Source organism: Balaenoptera physalus (assembly GCF_965194825.1).
Source record: "Balaenoptera physalus genome assembly, chromosome: 7".
In the NCBI taxonomy this organism is placed as follows: domain Eukaryota; kingdom Metazoa; phylum Chordata; class Mammalia; order Artiodactyla; family Balaenopteridae; genus Balaenoptera; species Balaenoptera physalus.
The window spans coordinates 13202422-13226196 of record NC_138886.1 but is presented as its reverse complement, the minus strand read 5'-3'; the positions used below and the strand labels follow the sequence as shown (position 1 = coordinate 13226196).

Here is a 23775-nt window from a genome sequence, read left to right as displayed (position 1 = left end):
AGCCTCACGCCGTCCCTGTTAAGCTTGTGGCCAGCTCCTCTCGCCCCGTCTTTGCAGAGGAGATTGACCTGACATGCCCAAGGTCAGCTCCAGATGGCCAGGCCAGGGGCCTTGTTCCAACAGCATGGCTGGACCCCACTAGGGCTGCCATAAAAAATACCACAGACGGGGTGGCTTAAACAATAGAAATTTATTTGCTCATGGTTCTGGAGACTAGAAGTCCAAGATCAAGGTGTCGGCAGGGATAGTTTCCTTTGAGTCCTGTTCTCCTTGGCTTGCAGGTCACTACCCTCTTCCTGCCTCTTCACCTGGTTGTCCTCTGTACACGTGGGCCCCTGGTGTCCTTTTGCGTGTCCAGTTTCTTCTTATAAGGACACCAGTCAGATTGGACTATAGGCCCCACCTCGATGGCCTCATTTTAACTTAATCACCTCTTTAAAGACTTTATTTCCAAACACAGTTACATTCTGAGGTACTGGGGGTCGGGGCTTCAACATGTGAATTTTAGGGGAACACATGTTGGCCCAGAAGTCACGCTAGGCCTGAGTGACCACCTCCAAATATGACCTCGAGGGGGGTGGTGTCAGGCCAGTGGAGCTTCACCCAGGGCAAGAGGCCCCCTCTTCTTGGGGGCTGGAGGACCCCAAGGGTAGGTTTCCAGCCTTAAGGCTCGGAGTTTCCTTCACCTCCACACTGTTCGGCTCTTTCTATTCCTTCCACATTTGCATATTCTCTCAAGAGAGAAACCGTTGGCCGTTCTCTCACCTGCCTGGGGCCAAGCCAGGTTGGCTGGTTTTGTCTGGACTGTAGCCCCAGCCTCCAGCCTCGAAGCTCGGGGGTTCCCTCCTGGTGCAGCCAGCCCCCTGCTTGCCTCAGAGCCCCAGCCTCCCTGAAGCAGCTCTTCCAAGCCGAGGGCATGGCTCCCTGCCCCTGTGCCCCGGCCCTAGCCAGGCTGCCTGGAGCAGGAGTCCTGTTCCTGGCGGCCCCAGGACTCGGCCAGCACCTGGCACACTGTAGGAATCACGGGGTTTGAGGAAAAGAGAAGGAAGGCACCTTAGGAGCGGGCTGGGGTGGCTGCTGAGAGCGCTGGGATAGACTGTCTACAGACAAGTTCAGGCTGTACCGCTTACTAGGTGACCTTGGACAAGTCAGGTCACTTGTCTGAGCCCCGGTTTACTCATCTGTAAAATGGGGAAATGATAATAACTACCTTCCGGGATTGCTGAGAAAGTGAAATGACAGGAACTCATTTGAAGGATTTCACATGGTGCCAGCCATGTACTAAGTGCTCCATGAATGTTAATTTCTGTTATTTGGGGACCTAGTGGGTTTGGAGAAGAGCATGCCTCTGTAACAGGCCTTCCTGGGCAGCTCTGAGGCTTATCATTTCCTGCCCCATCAAGGACATGGTTGGGGGCCGAGGGAGAGGGGGCCCCGGCTTTGCCACCCAGCCCCTCTGTGATGTGGCTGTGTCCCTCACCTCCTCTAGGCTTAACTGTCCCTGCTGGTGACGATAAGGATGAACCCTTACAGGCTATGGCCCTTTCACAGGTCCCTGGACAGCTCAGTAGCCATACAACACCCTGGGAGACAGGTACTGTTATATTTTCCCCCCTGTTTTGCAGAGGAGGAAGCAGACGCTCAGAGAGGTGAAGTCATTTGCTCCGGGCCACACAGCTAGTGGCTACAGAGCCAACTGGGCTGCCTCCAGAACGGCTGGTCTCTGAGCCCCCTTGGTGCTGAGGTTTGGGTGTGAGCTCTGGGGCTGTTAGGGCTGACAGGATGGCAGGATCAAGGAGGGTTTTTTTTTTTTTGCTTTTTTTTCTTCTTTTTTCATTGCGGCTACTCTGAATTCTGAGCTGTTGCTCCCTGAGGCCACTGGAGACAGGCAGACTGGCCCGAATCTGGCATATGCAGCCCTATTTGATATGACCTGTATGGTGTTTGTTTTAAAATGTGCACGAGTTGCTTACATATAATAGTCAGGAGGTTTTCAAAAATTAAAATCTGGTAGCTACTCTTGAATCAGATCATCTGGCCATTGTGGACCCGCTTTCCAGTAGCCTCGCTGTGGGCTGGGGCGTGAGTACTCCTTTTTTTTAAATAATTAATTAATTAATTAACTAATTAATTTTTGGCTGTGTTGGGTCTTTGTTGCTGCGTGCGGGCTTTCTCTAGTTGTGGCGAGTGGGGGCTACTCATTGCGATGCGCGGGCTTCTCATTGTGGTGGCTTCTCTTGTTGTGGAGCATGGGCTCTAGGCACGCGGGCTCAGTAGTTACAGCACATGGGCTCAGTAGTTGTGGCACGCAGGTTCTAGAGCGCAGGCTCAGTAGCTGTGGCCCATGGGCTTAGTTGCTCCGCGGCATGTGGGATCTTTCAGGACCAGGGCTCGACCCCGTGTCCCCTGCACTGGCAGGCGGATTATTAACCACTGCGCCACCAGGGAAGTCCCATGAGTACTCCTTTGAGTCTGGCTGTCCTGCTTCCCTCATTCTCTTCCCCTCCTGGCTCCCACTGGCATTAGCCCTCGAGATGTCTGAGCTGGATGAGCTACAGGGCTGGGCAGGTATCGCGAGTGTGGGCCTGGGATCCCCTTTGGGGAGCTCCCTGCTGCTAAGGGAAGGCAGAGTCATAATTCAAGGCAAAACGAGTGGCCCCGGAGAGATGTCCAGACAGCGGTTGGGGCTTTTAGAAATGTGTCCAGTGGGGCACGTGCTTAATGAGCGCCGTGCCAGGCACTGGCCAGCCCTGGAGGCTGCAAGGAGATATTGGGGGCACAGACTATCCTCAGAAAGTCTGCATCTCAGGGGGTGAAGGTGGCTGGAATGGGCTTTCAAGGAGGATGTTATTTGAACCTGCACAGTGAAAGCACAGAGGCGTTCTAGGCAGAGGGAGTAGTGTGAGCCGAAGTTCAGAGGGGGGACCTCAACAGGCCTCCCCAGTTTGAGCTTTAATTGGGCGGGTCCACCTTCCAGCCCCTCCCCACGTGGGAGCCAGGCTGGAGCTTAGGACTTGCCGGAGAGTGATGAAGGCGCAGGGAGATTCAACTTGGAGAAGCCCTGACTTGGGAGGACAAAGTTCTGTGTGTTTTCAAATGTCTAAAGGCTTTTAATCTCTAATTCTCCTTTTAAAATTGACTTTATTTTTTAGAGCAGTTTGAGGTTCACAGCAAAATTGAGCGGGAAGTAGAGAGAGTTCCGTATTCTCTGCTCCCCCCCCCACACAACCTCCTCCACTATCAACATCCCGCACCAGGATCTGTTTTTTAATATATAAGAACAGCCTATTCCATGATTTAAAATAAAATAATTCCAGAAGGGTATAAAGTGAAAACTAAACCTCTCCCCTTGCTTGCCCCCCACTCAACACACACACACACACACACACACACACACACACACACACGCACGCTCCCCAGAGTAACCACTGTTGATTTTTGGAAGACTCTGCAGGAACCTGTTTCCGTGCCTCCGTGGATGTGTGCATCCAGGGGTTGTCCCACGTATCCTGCACCTTCACCCTGCAGCACCCCATGTCTGCACATGCATCTCTGCTTCCCGCTGCAGGAGGGCGGCACAGAATTCCATCTTCCGGAGGGGACCGTAATTGATTCAGCCAGGCCCCCCAACGATGGACATGGATGTGGTTTTCAGGGATTTTTTTTTTTCCTGCTGCAAACAGGGGTACGGAAACATCCTTGTACATCTGTTCTTGTGAGAGTTTATCTGAGGGATAGGATGGAGAAAGATTATATGAATTTAAAATGGACATTTTATGGATTTTAATTTTTTTTTATTATTATTAATTTATTTATTTATTTTTGGCTGTGTTGGGTCTTCGTTTCTGTGCGAGGGCTTTCTCTAGTTGCGGCAAGTGGGGACCACTCCTCATCGCGATGCGCGGGCCTCTCACTATTGCGGTCTCTCTTGTTGCGGAGCACAGGCTCCAGACGCGCAGGCTCAGTAGTTGTGGCTCACGGGTCTAGTTGCTCTGCGGCATGTGGGATCTTCCCAAACCAGGGTTCGAACCCGTGTCCCCTGCATTGGCAGGCAGATTCTCAACCACTGCGCCACCAGGGAAGCCCCATGGATTTTAATTTTTGATACACTTTGCCAAGGTGCCCTCCGCAAAGGTTGGGGTCATTTGTACTCCTGCCTATCATGGGTGAGAAGTGATGTGGTCACGAGCTTCTCCTGCATGAGGAGTGGGGCTGGGCTAGGGCCCGGTAGAGTTTGGGTGGGCTTTGTGGGGCAGGACCCAGCCGGAAGTGGGGGCCTTTGGAGTGTGTTTTTCTCAGTGCTCTTTTGAGCTCTCATTTATACATATGTATCCATGGAAGAAATCTATGATTCTGTTCAACAATTTTAAAAAAATCATCTATCATTCTGCAAATTGCTTTTTTCACTAAGATATTTTGGAAAGGTTTTCCTAGTTAGGACATGGACCTCTACCTCACTATTTCTATGTGCTGCATAGAACATTCTGCAGTCCAGGGTGAGATGGTTGATTTAGGCCCCCTCTGCAGGTGTCTGAGGCCCCCTGGGGTGTTTCAGGGAGCATCCTTTGTGGACCGCATCAGGCTCAGGTGCCAGTGTCGCTTCTGTCTAGAGAAAGTGGTTGTTGCTGGGAATGGCACTGCTGTTTTTCCCGCCGTGAGCTCAGAGCAGAAGTCATGGTTCTTCCTTGGCCTTGAACTTGGGTCTGGCCCTTCTCTGGGTTCTTCTTGAACAATGTGCGGGTCCAGGGCATCTGCTGACTTTGTTCCTTTGGCCCAGGGCTCCCCTCTGCTCAGGGAGTTGCTGCGATGCCAATTCCTACTCCCCTTAGCCATCCTGGGTGACTGGTCAGGTGGGCCCCCATTCCGGTGATCCTGGGGCAGCCACCCCCTACCTGCGGATGAACAGACCTGCCTCTGGTGGGAGGTTGGCAGGAGCATCGAGCCAGGAGCTCACTCATTCATCTGCCAGCATGACTTTCCTCATCTTTCCTCTTGGAAGAGCCCCTGTGGTATGTCTGGGTCTGGCTGAGAGTATGGTGGTGGAAGTGATGAGGGAAAAGACTCATTTAGCCCCTACCCACAGATGATACTAGTGGTAATTTCTGGTGGCTTCTGCTAAGGGCTGGGAGGACTGAAAGACTTCTGACTCTGCAATCAGGGGAGGCTTCCTGGAGGAGGTGGTATGGGGCCAGCAGGGCAGGGAGACGAGTGTCTGATCTCTGAGGGAGCCCCTGGGCAGAGGCAGGAGAGGGATGGAAGGGTGTGTGGAGGGGGCTGGCAAACCTCCTTAAGAGAGACTCTTTAGAGAGAATGGGGGAACCACTCGGAGGCTGGAGAGCTGATAAAGGGGTATTTGGAGCCAGACAGACTAGAGCTCAAACTCTGGCTCTGTCAGTTTCCAGCTGTGACTCCTTGTGCCATCACTTAACCTCTCTGAGCCTTAGTTACCTTGCCTGTAAAACGGGATAATAGTGCCTCACTCACAGGGCTGGCAGTAGGGTCGTCTGAGCTCTTGCCTGGACAGCGGTTGGCACAGACCTGCACAGGGTAACTGGTATGCGGTAGCATGCAGGTGAATCAATCACCTGGGCGTGGGATGATGACTAGAGCTGGCAGCGAGGTCTGGGTGAGGCCAGAGACTTCCCGAGTGGAGTCCCTAGGACTCGGTGATGGACTCGTGCCGGTGAAGGCGTCAGAGGTGACAGAGTTGACCCCCTTGCCTTCTCGGGTCCCACACCACCTTGGGGAGCACTGTTTGGGGGCCCTGTCTGCAAAAAGCAATCCATTCATGAGTCTTTGGTGGGTAGGTCAGGAGTCTTTGAGGGCAGGACCCAGGCTGAAAGATGGCCCTGGGGGATCCCAGGAGGAGAGGAGGTGACAGAGGGAGGGGAGGATTGACAGCAGCCCCCAGGCTGGGCGCTACACTCAGAAAATGTGGCCAGAGATGATCTCCGAGCAGCCATTGGGAGCGTTGTCATGGCGCCCTTTCTTCCTGGGTAATTAATGGTGCTTTCATCCCTATGGAGGTTGGTGGTGGGTACAGCAGTGTGGCTGGGCGGGCGCCAGGCAGACAGTCTGAGCCCACTCCAGCCTTCCTTGGCGATTTATCGCCTGTCAGCCCTGCTTTTTGGGGACATAAAACAAGTTCCCTGGGAGGCGGCCAGGGGCCCTGAGGCCCTGGGCTAGGCTGTCTGGGGCACAGCGGCTCCAAGAGGTCATTCTCCAGGAGCTCTGCCAAGCCTACCCCACTGAGGGGCTTCAGGAGAAGCCAGAACAGGCAGACTGTGAGCACAGGGCTTGGTTCCTCCGTGATCTGACCATGCAGGCGGGTGGAGACGGAGCTCTGAAAAGGTCAGGTTCTCTCAGGACAGTGCACAGCCAGAATCTGGACTCCAGGACAAACCTTGCTCTTTTCCCTTCAGCCCCTGCTTCTAAGCCATGGGTTCTTAACCAGGGACCCCAGGAGTCTCTGGATGGAATCTGGAGTGTCCGTGAACTTGGACAGGAAAAATAAAATCCCACCTTTTTTGCTAACCTCTAATTACAATTCCAAATTGTAATTCTTTCATTACAAATGTAGGTGATAAGCCACAGTGGCATTAACTGTTCTGTGATTTTGTAGAAATCATAGAAATCACAGAAACTATCATGTCATAGTATAGTTTTGTGGGTATCTTGAAAAAATGCTTTTGTTCCTCCTACTTCAAAATTATAGTAGCTCTTAGAACAGTATCTTGTTATTTAAGGCATTAATAAAGAAGCACACATACTGCTATAATTTTTAATAATATTTTGATAATCATATTTCCATGTAATTGGTTTCCTTTGTTATCCTTGGTATTTTATTTTGTGCATTTAAAAACATTTTTCTGAGAAGGGGGTCTTAGGCTTTACTAGAGGCCATAGGAGTCCACGGCACCGAAAAAGGTGAAGGACTCACAGGCTGGGTACCCAGGCTGCTCTGGCCTCCCCCCACTCACTGGTCAAGGTGTCCTGTTGCCAAGGGGACTAGTCTGCACTGGACCAGCCTGCAACGTGTACCCAGCTGTGTACTGGGCCTTGCATGGGGGTGGGGTGAGAAAAGAGCCCCTAGTGAGGGAAGACCTTGCCCTCCAGGAGCTCCTGGGCAAGCAAGACCTGCACCTAAACTGGCTGTACCAGGGGCCCAGGAGACCCTGTGCTGTCGGGATTCAGAGGAGGGAGAAGTCACTTCTGCTGTAGGGCCTGATCCCGGGGTGGCTTTGTGGAGAAGGTGGTACTGGACTTGAGCCTTGAGAATTTTGAAGTAAGAGACATGGGGAAAAGCACATCGGCCAGAGGGACCAGCAGGAGGCAAGGCATGGAGACCGGAAGCCTGGGTACATGTGGTGAATGTGGAGGAGGGAGACGGTGGGAGAGAGAGCAGAGGGATGGTTTGGGGGCCCTGAATGCAAGGCAAGGAAGCTCGTGCCCATGCTGTCGGCCCAGGGAGCCTCGGTGAAGTTTTCAGTGGAGAGATGTGGTCAGGTGTGCAGTCCAGGACAGTCCCTCTGGCTGCTGGTGGAGGGACGATGGGAGGGGATGGGGCTGGGGGCTGGGTGGCCAGTGAGGAGACTGGGCGGTCCTCTGATGGGGGATGTGGAGACCTGAACGGAGCCCAAACTGAGGGTCCTCATGGGGACAGAGCAGGGAGTTGTCCCCTCTGTGGGATGAGGGGGGTGGAAGGTCCCTGAGACCTCAGCACTGGAGTCTGAAGTCTAGAATCCTGGTTCTGTCGGTTATTAGCTGCGTGGCCTCGGCCACGTCAGTTACACCCTCTAAGGTTCATTTCCTCATCTGAGACTTGCAGTGATGCCACCGGCCTGCAGGGTTGTTCTGAGCATGAAATGTGTTTAAAACTCAGCACAGTGCCAGGCACAGAGGGAGTGGTGGGCATGCCGTCGCTACGACTGTTTTTATCATCCTCTTGGGGACCCGCTGGATGGGAGGGGCTGCAGGGAGAAGAGAGGCGAAGTCTGAGGTTTCAGATCCTCACGGAGGCCGGGCTGGTGTGCCGGCATCTGAGACCAGGTCCATCCCCCAGCCTGGGCCTGGTGCCATCTTCCCTGTTGTTCCAAAGAGCTGGGGCAGCTGCCCCTTCCCCTGTCTTCACCTCCTCTGTCCAGCTGTCCCTCAGCGAGGCCTGCTCTGGCACCTCAAGTGTAGTCTTTCAGGAAGGATCAAGCACAAGTTTCGTATATTTCTGACACCTCTGGTGGTATCTGACCGAGTTCCTTCCGTCTGGAGGTCCCAGTGTCGGGAAGATGCGGCAAAAGAGAGAGGTGCTCAGAGAGTGACATTAGGAGCCCCTCTTTGTTTCCAAGTCCCAGAGCAGGAAGTGTCTAGACCAGCGTTCAGCTGGGAGCCCAGGGCCCCGCCCTCCCCCCCCACCCCCCCACCCCCCCACTCCCAGGCAGGGATGCGCTGGGTAAAGTTGGCGAGGGAGGAAGGCGGGGTCTTGGAACACGGGCCCTGCTCACTCTGCGGCTGAGCCTTGGGGTCCTGGCGTTCCATTCGCACCTTCCCACGCTCACCCTGGACCCTCACGGGGTCTCCCACTACCCACATGGCTTCCCTCCCTCCCGGGTCGAGGGGTTCTAGCTTTCACCCCTCTGAGTGATTGCGCTGCTCTGGGCAGTGGGAGCCTGCTGACGCCGGAGAATAAATTTGCCCTGTTTTGTAGAGCATGCGGAAGCATATTTGGGGGGAGGGGTTAATCTTCTTAATGAATCGTTCTCAGATTGTACACTATTAAACCCCCGGAAAATTCATGAGCACGCTGGGAACAGAGACTTCATTGGGAAGGTTTGACACGAACAACACAATAAACGCGGCTTCTAAATTGGGTCAGGGAAGCTTCCGAGGCCCAGGGAGAGGATATTCCCACTCGCTTGGCCCTCCTCAGGCCTGTGGATTAATTATGCACACAAACAGGGCCCTGTCCTCTCTTGTCAGAGCTGGGGGTGAGGGTGGGGCTGTGTCTGTGCCCACTGACCCACCCCTACTCCCACCTTGGCTGCAGACAGAGTGCCTGGTGAGGCATTTCAGCCTCTGTGCTTTGTTAATCCTGTGTCTCCACAGCAAGGTGGGTGTACATTTCAGCAAGAGAGATGTAGGTTAGATAGGGGAAGAACTTCCTGGCTGACAGTGGGGTGGTGTGAAATCCCGGAATGGGCTGCTCAGGGAACTCGAGGAGACTCTTTTCTTTAGGGCTTTTAAGAGCCGGCAGGTTCTACGTCCCCACCCCCTTCTGCACTCTTGGGCCATTGCCCCATGACACCAGTGACCAGAACAGACATTGCTCTAGGCTCTGGTCTCAGGAGCCAGCCTGGAAAGTGCCTCTTTCTGGGCCACCTTGGGAGACTTACCGCCTGCCTGGCCTAAGAGGCCCAGTTAATTCCACACAGGGCCAGTATCCTCTTAGCCCGAGCCCTCACCATGGTCAAGCCACGTGGCATTTGGAAAAGGGAAGCCAAGTTAAGTCTCTCTGTGGTTCCCAGGCTGCCGCTAAAGCTCAGTGGGTTCCCTCCCTTCCCCAACACCATCTACCTGTTGGAATCCTTCTCAAAGGCCTGGCCCAGATGCTACCTCCTCTGTGAAGCCTTCCTTGATTTCTCCCTGCCCTGTCAGTCAGAATTAGTTACTCCCTTCCTCATGCTTCCTCTGCCTTGGTTCCTTGTCGGTGGGTCCCTGTGAGAGGTCACGTGTCCTACCAGACTGTCAGCTCCCTGAGGACAGGGACTGTGTCGGAGCCCCCTTGGGCCCACACGGTGTCCCTCCCAGGACCGTGCCAGTACTTGCATGGGTTTTCAAATGCCAGCTCCTGGGATGTGTCCCCCATGCACCCCAGTGTGGGAGCTGAATGGCCTGGCTTCCCAAGGTCAGTTGTGGGAATCCTGGACTCTTGAACTGGGAGCAGGTCGGGGACAGAAGGAGAGGCAGAAAAGAGTCCCTGGCTGGCCACAGCTGGCCCTGTCTTTACCCACTTGGTTCTGACATTTCACATTCTTTATTCCTTTTCCTCTGAGCCTGCTCAAATCCCTCTGATTCTGCAGGTCTTTGGAGGGAGGAGAAATGGCCCTTAAGTGTACACATGAACCCCTCCCAGAGCCACCGTGGCCCCAGGCGTCCCCTTGCGCATGGAAACCAGCCCCATCCTAGCACAAGCCTGGGCAGGTGCAGCCTCTGTGAGCAGTTTGTAAGGGGTGACGTGTAGGTCTGAGGCTGGGCGGGCAGTGGGGGTGAAGTTCACTGTCAGCACCAGAGAAAGGAGGGGGGCCCCGGGGGAAGGGGAGAAGGAGACCTTTCTCTGGGGAGAGCGCTTCTGTCAGGTATTACGGGGGAGCCTCCCAGACGATGCGGGAAGGGGGTGGGTCCTGGTGGTCCAGCCTCAGGGGCGGGCCTGGAAAGGAAGCAGGTAGTGGAACAGGGGAAGGCAGTGGAGACAGCCCGGTCGGCTGGGGAGCCCCTTCTGGTGTTGCCTCCTGCCCCAGCCCTGCCCCCAGCACGTGGGCTCCCTGCTGACTTGGGCCTCAGAGGCCCCCTCAGCCAACCTGCTGCCGCTCTGTGTGTGTGTGTGTGTGTGTGTGTGTGTGTGTGTGTGTGTGTGTGTGTGTGTGTGTGTGTCAGGGAAGCTGCTGGCCGTTGACTGTGGTGTGGAACACTGGCTAGAGAGGGCCTCGGGGTGGAGCTGGCCAGACATGGGCAGTACCTGCCTCAGGAGGTGGGCAGGTGGAGAGGGAGAGCCGTGAGAGCCGCGGGGTCAAGGAGGCCGCTGGGCTATTCATTGGACGGCACTAATTCAGTGTCTAAAAATAATCCTGGACTTGGTGCAACTCTTCAGAATTTTCCAAGCTCTTTCAGACTCACAAAACTCATTTCGGCCTCCAGCGGCCTGGGAGGAAGTGAATTCCATCCATGTTTGACCACAGGGAACATCAAGTTCTCGAGCAAACTTGTGAAGGGCCCGTAGCTAGCTGGGGATGGGCCCCAGCCTGAAGCCCCGGTGTCTCTGGCTGTAGGTTCAGCGCGGCCTCCTGTGGACCGACTTGGAGATGGAGCCAGGGAGACGCTGGCTTTGCCGTCCAGACGCCCTGCCTGCAGGGCAGAAGGCTGCCTGGGAGAAGGGTTAGGACGGACACAGCGGAGGGGAGAAGCTCTGACGGGTTGGGGGTGCTGGGAGGGCGGGGCCTTGCTGGGGGTGGGGGTACTTTGGAGCCGGGCCCCGCGAAAGGAAGGGCGCGCAGAAGCAGAGAGATTGGGGCCTGGGCGTGGAGGCCGTCCAAACGCGGGGCATCTGTGAGTGAAGACAAGACAGTGGGAAGCAGATTGAGGCCCAGCCAGCTTGCAAAGCCTCGACTGTGCACCCTCAGCCTCCCCTGCAGAGCCAGGCTCGCCCTCTGAGCAGGAGAGTCGCCTTTAAAGAAGCCCACCGAGGAGGGCCCTGTGGGCAGTCTCAGACCCCGAGGTCATGTGAGGGCAAACCGTGGCTGCACCAGCCCCCTGGCTGCACCCCAGGGGTCACCTCCCCCCTCCCAGCCCTGTCCCTCTCTGCCCTCTTTCTCCTGGCCAGACCTCCTGCCCCAACCCACTGTGATTCTCCCTTTAGCAGAAAGAAGAGAGAAACTTGCTTGTTAAGAGGGTAAAGTGACTGAGGAGAGGAAAACAATCAAAGGAAGAGAGGTGGTTGCCACGGAAACTCTAAAGTGGAAGCAGAAACTTTCAGGAGCAGGAGGGAGGAGGAAAGCAGACCTAGTAGCTGAGGGCCGGGGAAGGGGATGGCGGGGGCAGGCCTGGCCCAGGCTAGCCTGGAACGCCCCTCTGCCCAACACCCCCCACCCAGCCGGGCAGTGCTGGGCTTGTGCGCCCGGGAGCAGGAGGGCCGCCCAGTTTCTCCCAAGTCTGCATGGGAGGTGCCTGGTACCAGAGTGAGGTAAGCATCTTGTGGCCTGAGAAGGAGCCTGTGTTGTGTGGCCACATCCCTGCATGGTTCAGAGCTGCCGGTTACACTTTGCCTGGAGGAGCCCAAGGGTTTTCTGCAGGTCTTTGCATGATGTCTCTTGCCACTGTCCTAACATGCAAAAGTGACGTGGCCCAGGACCGGACAGTTTACAAGGCACCTTCCCACGTGTTGCCTCATGCAAGTCCCGTGACAGTCCTGGGAGGACGGTATTCATATCCTACAGATGGGGGAGATGAGGCCCAGAGAGGTTAAGGGACTTTGCCCCAGTCACACAGCTGAGGACGCCCAGGGGTGGAATCACAACCCCTGAGCTGTTGGACCTTACAGCCCTGAGCTCTCCCTACCTCTCTGCCGCTTTGTGTTTTTGGTGGGTAGCTCTGGCTGCAGCTGTGTGCTCCCTGGAGCGTCTAGACCCTTCTCATCCCTCACTGCAGGAGCAATTCCTCCAGGGCACTGCCATTTTCTTCCCGAATAATCCCAGGGAAGTTGCTTCTTTCTGAGACTTGATTTCCCCATCCATAAAATAGGCATAATAGTACCTTCTGCTTCTAAAGTTCGTTGTGGGTGAGACAGTTCAAGTCAAGCACTGGGTACTGCGCCAGCACAGAGGCTACCCTCAGAAATCTCCACTGGCCGCTTCTAACCTAGCGAGCACCCAGTGGGGCAGGCAAGGCTGGGCTGCAGTCTCCCTGTGTCTCAGAGAAGTTTCTTCATGTGTGAAGCGGGTCTCACGGGTTCCTGTCTTGCCTGGGGAGTCGGAGAGGGAGATTAAGATCATGGCTGTGGAGCCTCTAGAAACCACTGAGGCTGGTTGGGGGAAGCACCAGAGTCTCCTGCCCAGCCCTAAAACTGGCCACTAGGGTCCCAGTGGGCACCGGACATCTGAGCCTTCGTTCTCGCTGCCGAGCTTCCCTGCCACAGGGAAGGAGGGAGTGGGGAGGAGTTGGGCCCCTGCCCAGTTACCCCTGAGTGTGAGGCTCAGACCTGCTCAAGGTTTGGGTCTGAAAAGGAGCCCTGGGAATCCCTGGCGGCCTTGTGGGCCTGCTCCCACGTCGGAGCCAAGCCTTAGATTTCTCCAGGGAGAGGCCTGGCGAGCCAAATGCATTATTAAATGGCAGAAAGGCGGCACGCTGCACGTGAAAGATAATGGGGGAAATTTATTGAATGGGCTATAAATCACAGAATGAAAACACAAAACCTATGGGGAGGAGAATTAAGTCCTGAGCTGTGGCTTGTTTGGGGCGGGGCCGGAGACCATGTGGCCCCATTTTGCTGTGAGCCCTGGCACGTCATGGTACACTGAGGCCCAGAGGTCTGGGGGCTCCCACGACGATGACGCCCTCACCCTCCCCTTGATTGACAGTGACCGTGTGTCAGAGCCGGCCGGGGCACTGGGGTTATGATGGTGAGCCAGGCAGACGGGACCTGACCCTCGGGGCAGCAGTGTGCCAGGAGAGACAGATGTGAGATGAATCATCAAAAAATAGATGTCATGGCACAATGCGATGGGCTCCCTGGAGGAAAGGTGCAGGGGCCTGCAGAAAATGACTCAGGAAGCAGTGAGTTTGGAGAGGGAAGGGGGATGCGTTCTCTGGAGAGGAAGAGTGAATCCCCACTCTGAGTAGACCAGGTGGCTCAGGACAGCCCGGATGGGGGCAGGGGGGAAGGGGGAGCCGTGGGAGAGGTGAATGAGCCAGAAAGAGTGTCCAAAGGCCAGGAAGGCCAAGGTGGCTGGGAGAGAGGGCAGTTTTGAAAATGCTCACTCTGGCTGCTTTGTGGAAAATAGACTCAGGAGGGCCAGAGAGGATTTGGGGGGACCAGTTAGGGGCTGTGAGAGTCCCCAAAGCTAGAGGTGGCAGTGACCTGGATGCAGGTAGTGACGGTGAAGAGGAGAGAGGTGGACAGACTCAGGCTAGAATTTGGAGCTAGCAATAACCCACTTCACAGGGGGGCTGGGAGCCTGGGAAGCCTGCCCCACGTCCTGTGTCCTAGGAGTGGGAACGGCGGGAGCAAAGCCACGAAGGAGAGAAGTGGTGGGAGGCCGGGACCAGTGCGGCTGAGGAGGGGTAGGTGTAGGGAGTGCTGAGAGGTGAGGTCGGGGAGGGGCCTGGGGCAGCACCCACTGACCATCTACCCCCGCCCCGCCTGCTGGGACTGAAAGCCAAGGCCCTGGCCTTACTGCTGCAGGTCACCTCTTTTACAAATGGCTCTGTCTTCTTGGTGTCTGAAAAGGGGCTGGCAGGTGAATTACCTGAGGACAGGTAAGGGGAGACCATTTGTGGCAGCACAGGGTCATCATCAGGGGCCAAGCTGCATGAGATCGAGTCCTGGCAGTTTTCTACGCCTGTAAAATGGGAGAGTAACAATGTCCACCTCTTAGGATTGCGATAAGGACTTGCTGAATTAATATGGCCCGGCAGAGAGTAAGTGACTATAATGGGGTTAATAACTGTGTCCTGTGTGACCTTAGGCAAGGCTCTCCCCTCTCTGGGCCTCGGTTTCTCCAGGCCGGTCTTTGCAAACACTTTGGGCGAAGGCTCTCTGATCTCATTATGCCGGCAGTATCCAGCTCCCGAGGATGGCCAAGCTGGCAGTGATGCCTCCGATAGGACTGCGTCCCGTCCAGCCTGTAAGAAGACACCAGGCCTATCGGGGCTGTAAGGGGATATTTTAATCAGCCCAGGACCCGGTGAGGTCAGAGGGCACAGAGACCAGGACAAAGGGGGCCAGTCAGGGCTGCTGCCTGGCCTGAACTGACCTTCTGGGCCCCAGAATCTAGACCGCATTTGGGGGGCCCAGAGAGGGAGGTGGAAGTGGGGTGTTTCATCATGGGACGGGGCCAAACTAGCCTGTTTTCTGAGCCTCAGTTTGCCCGTCTGTACTGTGAGACTGGGAACCCCTGCCTGCTTGCCACACACAGGTGCTGAGAAAGGCAAGAGGCTGCAGTTTGTAAAAGGCTGGTAACCCTGTCAGGGCCTAGACTCCCAGAAGCCTCCATATAGAGCCAGGGGCCCTGAGAGAGAGCAGTAGGTAGGCCAGTGTGGGCAGTGTGGGCCCAACCCCTGCTAGTTAAAATGCAGATTCCTGGGTTCTTCCCAGGCTAGGTAAACCAGACTCTCCCTGGTGGGCCTGGGCATCTGCATTTTTAATATGCTCCCCAGGGGACTGAAGTGCCTTGAAGTCTGAGAACTGAGGTTCTGCTCCACCCGCTTTGCACCGCTGGGAACGGGGCAGAGACGGGGTGGGCAAGGCTTGTCTAAGTCAGCAGACTGGGACCCTGTGCCAGGCCACTCTGGGGTCCTCGGGGGCACATCCCCGGAGCCCTGGGAGTCCTAGGCTGGGCCTCCCCATGGTTGGTCCTGCCAGGGCCAAGAAGGCTTTTTCCCAGGGCTCTGCAGCCCGGCAGGGGGCAGCACCGGCCAGCATCTCCCGAGGGCTCCAGGCTGCTCTGTGGGCCTGGCCCGGTAGGGCCTGGAAGGAGCCCACCATAGGGCTTGAGTGGGAAGGCAGGTCTGTACATGCACAGGAGGCCGTGTAAGGGGGTGGGTACGAGAGAGGGGGCACCAGGAGGACACAAGAAACATGAAGTCAGAGAGAGCAGGCCCAGAAAATCCTGAAGCTGCCTTGCAATTTCCTGGGGCAGAGGCTACAGGGCGAGAGAAGGCTGAAGTGTCAGAGGGGCTGTGTTAAGGGCTCTGTAACCCAGGCTGCTTCCCTAGGGCTCTCAATGGGACCGGGATCAACTCAGAGCCCCTTCCCAAGTCCTCTGGGCTTTCTAATAAAGGCCAGCCAGAGGTCAACCCTCCACCCCCAAACCCTGGTATTTTAGCCAGCAGGGATGTGGGGTGGGGCTGAAGCCCAGACTCTGGCGCCAACTCTCCTGCTGGCTCCTCCTTACTTGTGCCTGGAACAGCTTCATTTGCTGCTGGAAACTGAGGGAGTAGCTGGGGGTGTCTGGGTTACCCTGGGCAGGTCACAAGCCCTCTGAGCCGTGAGTAGACAGTAGGATGACCACTAGATCCCTAAAGGTCTCCTGCAAATCCTAGTTGTGGGAAGGCATCTTCACTTTCAGACTTTCTGAGGACAGGGAGCCAGTTCAGTAGTGAGCTCCCTGTCATCCAGGGTATGCCAGATGAGGCTGGATGAATTTTGCCTCCTCTTAGGCCTTTGCCTGTGGTCCTGGACCGTCCCCGCCCCACACTGTGCTAATCATTAATTACCAGGAGAGCCCCACCTGGGGAAAGGGGCAAGTCCCTAACCATAGGGGGAACAGGGGCTGATTTCCAGGATGACCCTGAACTTGTTTTCCTTGGCCCCAAACTTTCAGCTACTTCCTGTTTGAGCAGGCACAAAAATTCTAGGGCCCCAGCCCTTCCTCCTCCCCTGTGGTGGAATTTCCAGACAAAATGGTGTTCCTAGGGTGGGGGCAGGGTTGGCATTGTTCTCACTCTCAAGGGGAGTTGAGGGGGTGACAGTTGCAGAAGCTACATTTAATTCTCACCTACACAGCCTCAAGATGCCAGCTACGGGCTGGGTGGGATCTCCAGGAAAAGCCAGTAAGTGCGAGAACCATGGCACTGGCATAGCCTGCCTCTCCTCTAACACCTGCTGTGGCTCCCATGTGTGTTCCGGACTGGGCACAGAAGCTCTGAGTGTCAGTGCCCAAGGGTCCTGAAAGACCACCCAGGCAACTCCATTTTCTAGGAGGGGAAGCTGGGCCTATGAACAGGAGGGGACTTGCTCAAAGGCACACAGCAAAGCAAAGGCATTTATTCATCCATTCATTTCTTCTGTGCCAGCTCTTGCATAGAGTCAGGACTTACATCCTGACCTCCCGACCAGCCCCAGGCTGCTGCTTGAAAGGAAACTCTGTAGCTTGTTGTCTACATGTCACATGGAGGAAACCCAGGCCCAGAGAGGTGAAGTCCCTTGCCCCTGGTTCCCTTCTTTAAAAAAAGAAGAGGGGCTTTGAGCCCAGCTCCCTTCATTCACCCCATTCATCAAATGTTTATTGAGCGCTGCTGTGCACACTAGGGACATGCCTGGGACAGAACTAACAAGGCCCCTGCCCTCATTAAAGTTTGGGGGAAGACAATTAGTGAACAGCCGAATGCACAGTTAAGATAGTTTCAGGAATCGATAAGTAGAAGAAAATAAAACAAGGCAGTGGGATAGGGTGTGGGGGTTGGGGCAGAGGTACGTGAGATAAGGTGGCCGGGGAGGCCTTTGAGGATGTGATATTTGAGCTGAGTCCTGAATGGCAGGAAGGAGCTGACATCTGAAGGTCTGGGGTAAGTGTGTGAGGTAGAAGAACAGAATATGCAAAGGCCCTGAGGTGGGGCCATGTGTGTCGCCTTCAAGGATTAGAAGGGTATCCAGTCTCATCTAGAACCATCTTAGCCAGTGGTTCCTCAAGAAACCTGCTAGGAAACTCTGAATGCTCTCACTGTAGTTCATGGGCATCTAGCCTAGCCCCACCCCTGCAGACCTGCCTCATGGAGCCAGCCTCTCCTTTCAGTTGCAGAGTGAGGATCAGAGAGGGCTGTGACTTATTCAAAGTCACGCAGCCACACAGCAGCAGAGCTAGGCCTGGAGCCCTGATCCTCTGCCTCCTTGGCCAGGGTTCCCTCCTTACCACTTTACTTCTCCCCTTTGGAGGGGCTGTCTGGGCCTCACCCCTACTTGGACCTATCTCCCCATCTCTTCTCCCTGATCCTACCCTTACATACCCCATATAGCCTGCTCCCCAGTCCCCCTCCTTGTCTGCTGTTCCAGGCTCACAGTTCTATATGCTGCCCCCAGTATATGCCTTGCTGGTTTCTATCTTTGGGTCTTTGCTCATGCTGCCTGCTCCTCCTCTGCTGTCTACTCAGTCAACTCCTACTTAGCCTTCTAGCTCAGTACCAATGACTCTTCCTCCAGGCAGTCTTCCAGGATTTTTCCCTCTTCCAAATTCCCTCAGTGCTGACTCCAGATGAGATGGACTCAGCCACTTTTCCGAAACACTGCCACTATCTCTCCCAGTCAGTCTTACTGAGAGCCTGCTCTGGGCCAGTAACTGACCAGCTCTGGCTGTTCTGCTCAGGGAGCCCACAGATTGGTGAGAAAATAAATAGCATGGAGGGGCAGATGTGAGCCAGTTTGTCCACAGGGCTTTGATTCACTATGCTATTTGACCTTCCACAACCTCACAAAGTTTAAGTATCATCGTGCCCACTCCATAGTTGAGGAAGCAGAGGCACAGAGAGGTAAAGGTACTAAGCTGAGGTCACGCAGCCAAGAAATGCTGATTCCTCACTCCAAATCCCATACTCTTTCAGCTCCCTTCCAAGATGGAAGCTTCCTAGGAGCTGGCTACTGGGCTGGTTCATCTGTCCTCTTCAGTGGGATCTGCAGGGGTGGAGCGAGACCCCTCCCCCCAGAACCCAGGCCAGTGCCAGCCACGATGTGGTTCACAGATGACCAGGCGGGTCTGCCTGGGAAGGGAGGGGGCTCTCTAACCTCACACTGGGACCATATGCCACCCCCTCCTGTCACCCAGTGGGTATGGAGCTGTCTGGCCCCATCAGCTGGAAGGGGAGGAAGGAGGCTGGAGACCTGGAGCCTCGGCCCCAGGCTGGGCTGGGAGAAAGAGGAGCTGTGGGCCCACCTGGAGCTTGGCAGCGTTTCTGGGTCAGGGCAGGAGAGGAAGTACGCAGAGAGAGTCGCTCCAGGCCAGGCCATCTGGGCTGAAATGCCGGCTGCTAGGGTGGGGGTAAGAAGGGGGGTCTGGGGCTCAGCCTGGAGAGTGGATCCCTGCCTCTCCCAGCCACAGGATTGGAGCCCCGAGCTTTGGAGCAGTGGGAGTGGAAGGCTGGACACCTGTGGCCAGAACGCATCAGGCATCTGGGAGGGGTGGTCCAGGTAATTGAGAGGGAAAGGGGGTCTTGGCAGCTCTGTTTAAGTCCCGAGGTGGACTGACCCCCAACTCTCATGTGTGACCTCGGGGGGAATCCCTCCCTCCCATGGCCTCACTGCCCCATCTGCGGGGAGTGAGCGTGCTCCAGCCTGACTGCTGGGGTGGGAGGGGCAATCAGAACCTCCATGTTTGGAGAATTGATGCCAGATCCCGGCTTGCGATGAATTAGGCAGGCTCCTACGGCCAAGTGGCTGTCCTATAGGGCCCCAGCTTCCCTGGTTCCATCACCTGCTCTGAAGTTTCCTTCTAAACCTGACCTTCCGGGATTTTAATGACAGGCTGTTGTCATGTATGAGGGAGATATATCCTCTTCTCTGGGCTTCTGAAGGGCAGGAGGTGGTGGTTTGGGACTGGAGGAAGTTTCTAGATCCTGATGGGATCCATGGAGGTGAGTTGGGCAGAGATAACTCGTCTTTATTTAACATGTGAAACCTCAGGCCCAGAGATGTCAAGGGCTTTCTTTGAGTTACACAGTGCCCAAAGAAACAATGACCCCACCCACTGGCCTTCCACCCAATTAGAGCCCTGCCTCTCCCAAGGGTTCACCCTCAGCCCAGTTTTGGGTGACTTGATTTCAAAAAAACACTCACATTCCCTGAGGCTCTGTCTGTGTGTGTTCCAATGTCCACGCGTGATTGCTTCCTTCGTTCTGCCTGTGTTAAGAGGGGCAGGGCCATCTAAGCCCGGGATCATCGCGGCCCTGAGTGGGCCATTTTCTGTGAAGGATGTCATTAAATTTGTTGATGGCTTTAGGAAGTCCAGTGGCTGGTGGAGGCCGTGGACACCTGGCTGGGCCTCGAGCACTCGAGCTTGACCTCTCGGGCTTGTCTCCACCTTCCGCCGTGTCGGAGATCCCCCGCTCCAGCCTGCCCCATCTGAATGAAGGTCCTATACGTGGTCCAACCTCATTCCCGGATGAACAGTGGACACAGGAAGCCGTCATTGCCTGCCAGACAGGCCACCTCCCATGGCGGAGGCCCATGACCTTAACCGTGAATGTTCCCCGCAGCACTCCCACCCACACCCTTCCCAGGGCTCCAGCGACTCAAAGCTTGAGACCAGCCTGGGAGGCGGATGTGTGCAGGGCTGCCTAGCTGGGGACTTCCCCTGGTCGCCACTGCCCAGCCTCGTCCCGACAGGAAACCTGACAGGTCTGAGCCCTCCAGACACCCATTGTGTGGAGCCTGGTGGGCTCCAGTGTTTCCCCTGTCAGGACTCCATCCCTTCTCGTCTCCTCCTGTTCCTTGTCAAAGCTGGCTTTTAAGGAAAGTTCCAGGCTGTTGCCCCTCCTCCATGTCTGCATTAAGTCCTGCTCAATCTTAAGACCTTTGCTCTTTCCAGCCTGCCTGAGTTCAAATCCTGACTCCTAGTGCAAGCGGTATGACCTTAGGGAAATTCCTCACCCTCCCTGTGCCCCCAATATTTTCTGTAAAATGAAGGTGGTGACCATCTGCCTCATAAGTTAAATGAGATAATGTGCATAGATAATGCAGACAGTAAATGCTGAATACAGTTTATTGCTATTAAATCCAAACTTCACCCTCTGACAGCCTTTTTGAGGCCAAACTTGTAACCTTCCTATGTTAGAGGTCTTGGACTCTGTGGTCCCCTCCAGGCGTGAGCATCTCTCCTCCCTGAGTGGAGTCTTGTGTTAGATAATGTTCATTATTGCTGTTGCTGTTGTTTTCCTCCTGCACAAAAATGGCCCTTCTGGAAAGGTCAGGCCCTTCTGCTTTGTGTGAAGCTGAAGAAATGGGTGATCTGACTTTACACTGGAGGAAACACTGTCCTGGATGGGCAATTTAAGGCTTTTCAAGGGTAATTCTGACTATATGCTTTTTTTGCTCCTTCCTCACTGACTGTAAACCTAACAGATGTGAGACTGCACTGGGCTGGTCCCCTCCTTGCATCTGACCCCTCCTGACCCAGCCCTGGCCTGGCCTCTGGCTTACCTGGACTTCCAGCCCAACAGGGTGTAATTCTCCTCCAGACCTCTGGATGCCAATGGTCCTCTGCCTGCAGGGAAATTCTTTGGGTCCATCCCTCTCTGGTCTTCTCCTGTGTCCTCATTGTTCAAACCTAACTGGTGGGGTGTGGCGGGGATGGGGGGTGTCTCTGTTGGGGGCTTAGGCTTCTTTAAAGAGGTGATGTTTGAGCTGGGTCCTGAGGGATAAGGAGGAGTTCACCAGGTGGGTGCAGAAGGAAGAGCCTCATGGCAGCCATCTGGCCACCAGGGCAGAGGCTGGAGCCTTAGGGGGCTGAGAGCAGATAGATCAGGGGGCATGGAGTGGGTAGGGGTGCAGAGGGGCTCGCTGCTTGTGACAGAGTTTGGTCCTTTTCGGTACTCTGGGAGTTCAACTTTGGGGGCTTTTGAGGGACACTGAAGGTGGTGGTGGGGTCAGGTGGGATCTGATTTAGCTAGTCCCCAGCCCCCTGCCTGGTACTTGCTAAACAGGCATATTTCCAGGCCCCATCCAGACCCAGTGAATCAAGAGTCTTGGAGGAACGCCAGAAATATGCATGTTTAATGAGCTGGGGCCATTTGGAGGCTGAGGGGCACGGACTCTACAGCCTGGATCCTCACACAAAGCATCATGTAGGGGAGGTGGGAGCTGGGCCTATTCAGCAGACCCTCTGGAGACAAAACTGAGGTGGGAGAACAAGACCACTGATGGGACTACCCTCCCTGCAGGGCCCGGGGCTCACAGGTTGGCAGGGCCTGGCCCTTGAAGGCGTCTGTTGCAGGAAGTGGTCGGGGTGGGGTGGGGGACATTTTCAGGTGCCCCTCCTCCAGCCTGGGCAGTCTCCGGAAGGGGGGCTGCTTCTGTTTGAAGGGAGGAGGCCACGGGGCAGCGGGAGGAGGTGGGTGGCTTGCTCCACAGCGGGATTGATTCCAGATGCTCTGCTGGGTGTGCAGGGAGCAGCCTTTGTCTGCCTGCCCATCCCAGGGGTCCTGGACCTCCTCTCCTACCTCCCACCCTGTCCCTTTCCTACTCAGTCCTCCAGCTGGTACCGTGGAGATGTTCAGCTTGGGTGGGTGCCAATGCCCACCCCGTCCGAAGGCCAGAAATGCAAAAGCTTCTTCCTCTTCATTAGCTGACCCTCCCTCCACAAGGCAGATAGGTTAGGAGTCTGTAACTTCTCCTTGTAGGCAGGGAAACCGAGGCACAGAGAACGACTTGAGAAGCCCAAGCATAAACAGAGTCTATGCCAGACCTCTGGAACTCAACTGTGTTTACAGATGAGATGCTGAGGTCCTGGCTGCTTTCCCTTCCCTCTACACACACTCACCTAAATCTGCTAGTTGGGGGCCTCAGGCTAAGACCACTTGTCCCAGCCTTAATCAGCTTGATCACTTGATCTGTGTCTTGTCTCCTTCATGGAAGGCTAGGACCTGGCCAATCAGGGAGTTCCTGCTTTGGGGAGGAAACTGGGCCAGGTGAAGTCCAGGCCCTGGGAACAGGATTCTTGTCCCCACCCTGAGCTGGACTTCCTGGGAGTCCTCCTCCCCCCAAAACTGGTGGGCCTGGCTTCGGAGGTTATTCTTCCTGGAAGTGCCAAGGTGTGGGTAGGTGGCTGCGGGAGCCCCAGCTGAATGGGGAGGCTCTGCGCTGGGTTTTTGTGTCCTGGAGGAGGCTCGCTAAGAGGGCCCACAGCTTGCCTCTGGATGGAGGAACTGGGTACTACTTTTCCCAGGGGCCTCTGCACTTGTAAAAGAGGCTCCTGGTAATGTCTGCTACTGAAAATGAGCTAGAGCAATGCTTAACCCAAAGGAGGCTAATGGGGTCCTTGCAGGCCCTGTGGTTTTCCATCTTCCCCAGGGACTGGCCAGAGCTCTGGGGAGAGGGGCCAGGGGAGTTGATAGCTTCTGACAACCCAGACTGGGTTTGGAGGAGCAATACCCCTCCTGCCCCTCCCCCCTAGTCCTGGGAAGGCGCCTGGCTTCCAGCTGTGATCCAGGCTTCTGACCTGGGGGCCCTCCCCTCTGGCTGAGGGAGCAAGGGAGGGGGTCCCCTTTGTGAGGTGCAAAACCTGGTCTGGATTCTTGCCGACTGCCCCACCCCCTCCAGGGCGGCACCTTTTCAGCTGTGCTGGAGGAGGACATCCAGACTCCCTCAGGACCCACACGTGACTCTCCCACCAACACATCCTTAAGACTACTTGTCAGAGCCCTGGCTAAGACCCTTTGCCTCTGCCGCTGAGGCAAGTCAGACCTCCTGTCAGGGCCTCAGTTTCCCCTTCTGTACTTGAAGGGATGGAACTGAGGTAGGTGGTTGTCAGAATAATTTAAAAAATAAATGCTGCTGCAGAGGCTGGCGGGTAGAGAGAGGTACCGCAGCCAATGGCCAGGGTGGTCAGGGAAGGCTGGAGGAGGTGGGCTCTAGAACAACAGACTTTGGCCAGGCAGAGAAAAGTCAGTAGGAGGCCAGTCTCTGCTGGGAGTAGAGTAAAGAGGAGTGAGAAGTAGTGGGAGAAGTGGAGGTGAGGCTGGGAGTTAGTTTGATTGAGGATACATCGCTGGAGTCTCAAATACCAATGAAGAGTCTCTGGACTTGTGGCTTTTGGACTCTGGGAGCCATGGATGGTTCTTGAGCTGGGGGAGTGCGTGACTCGGAGAAAGCTTTCAGCAGGATGCAACAGAGGGAGCTGGCACCCTCCCTTCTCTAGCCTCGGTTTCCTCTCCCTACAGTGGGGTAGGGATAGTTCTGCCCTGCCCACAGTCCTGCTAGAACTGCTGTAAATGCCCAGCAGGAGGGAGACCTCACAGCGCCTGAGGTGTTTCATTTGGAGGAGGGTTTAGATCAAAGAGGCAAAAAGTTCTGATTTGGCGAAGAGC

General features: G+C 55.5%; 1 protein-coding gene across 6 annotated transcripts in view; it reads left to right on the top strand.

Annotated features, from left to right (window-relative positions):
• Nucleotides 1–23775, top strand: part of DAB2IP (DAB2 interacting protein) — a 193648-nt gene that overhangs the window by 42709 nt on the left and 127164 nt on the right. The window lies entirely within an intron of this gene.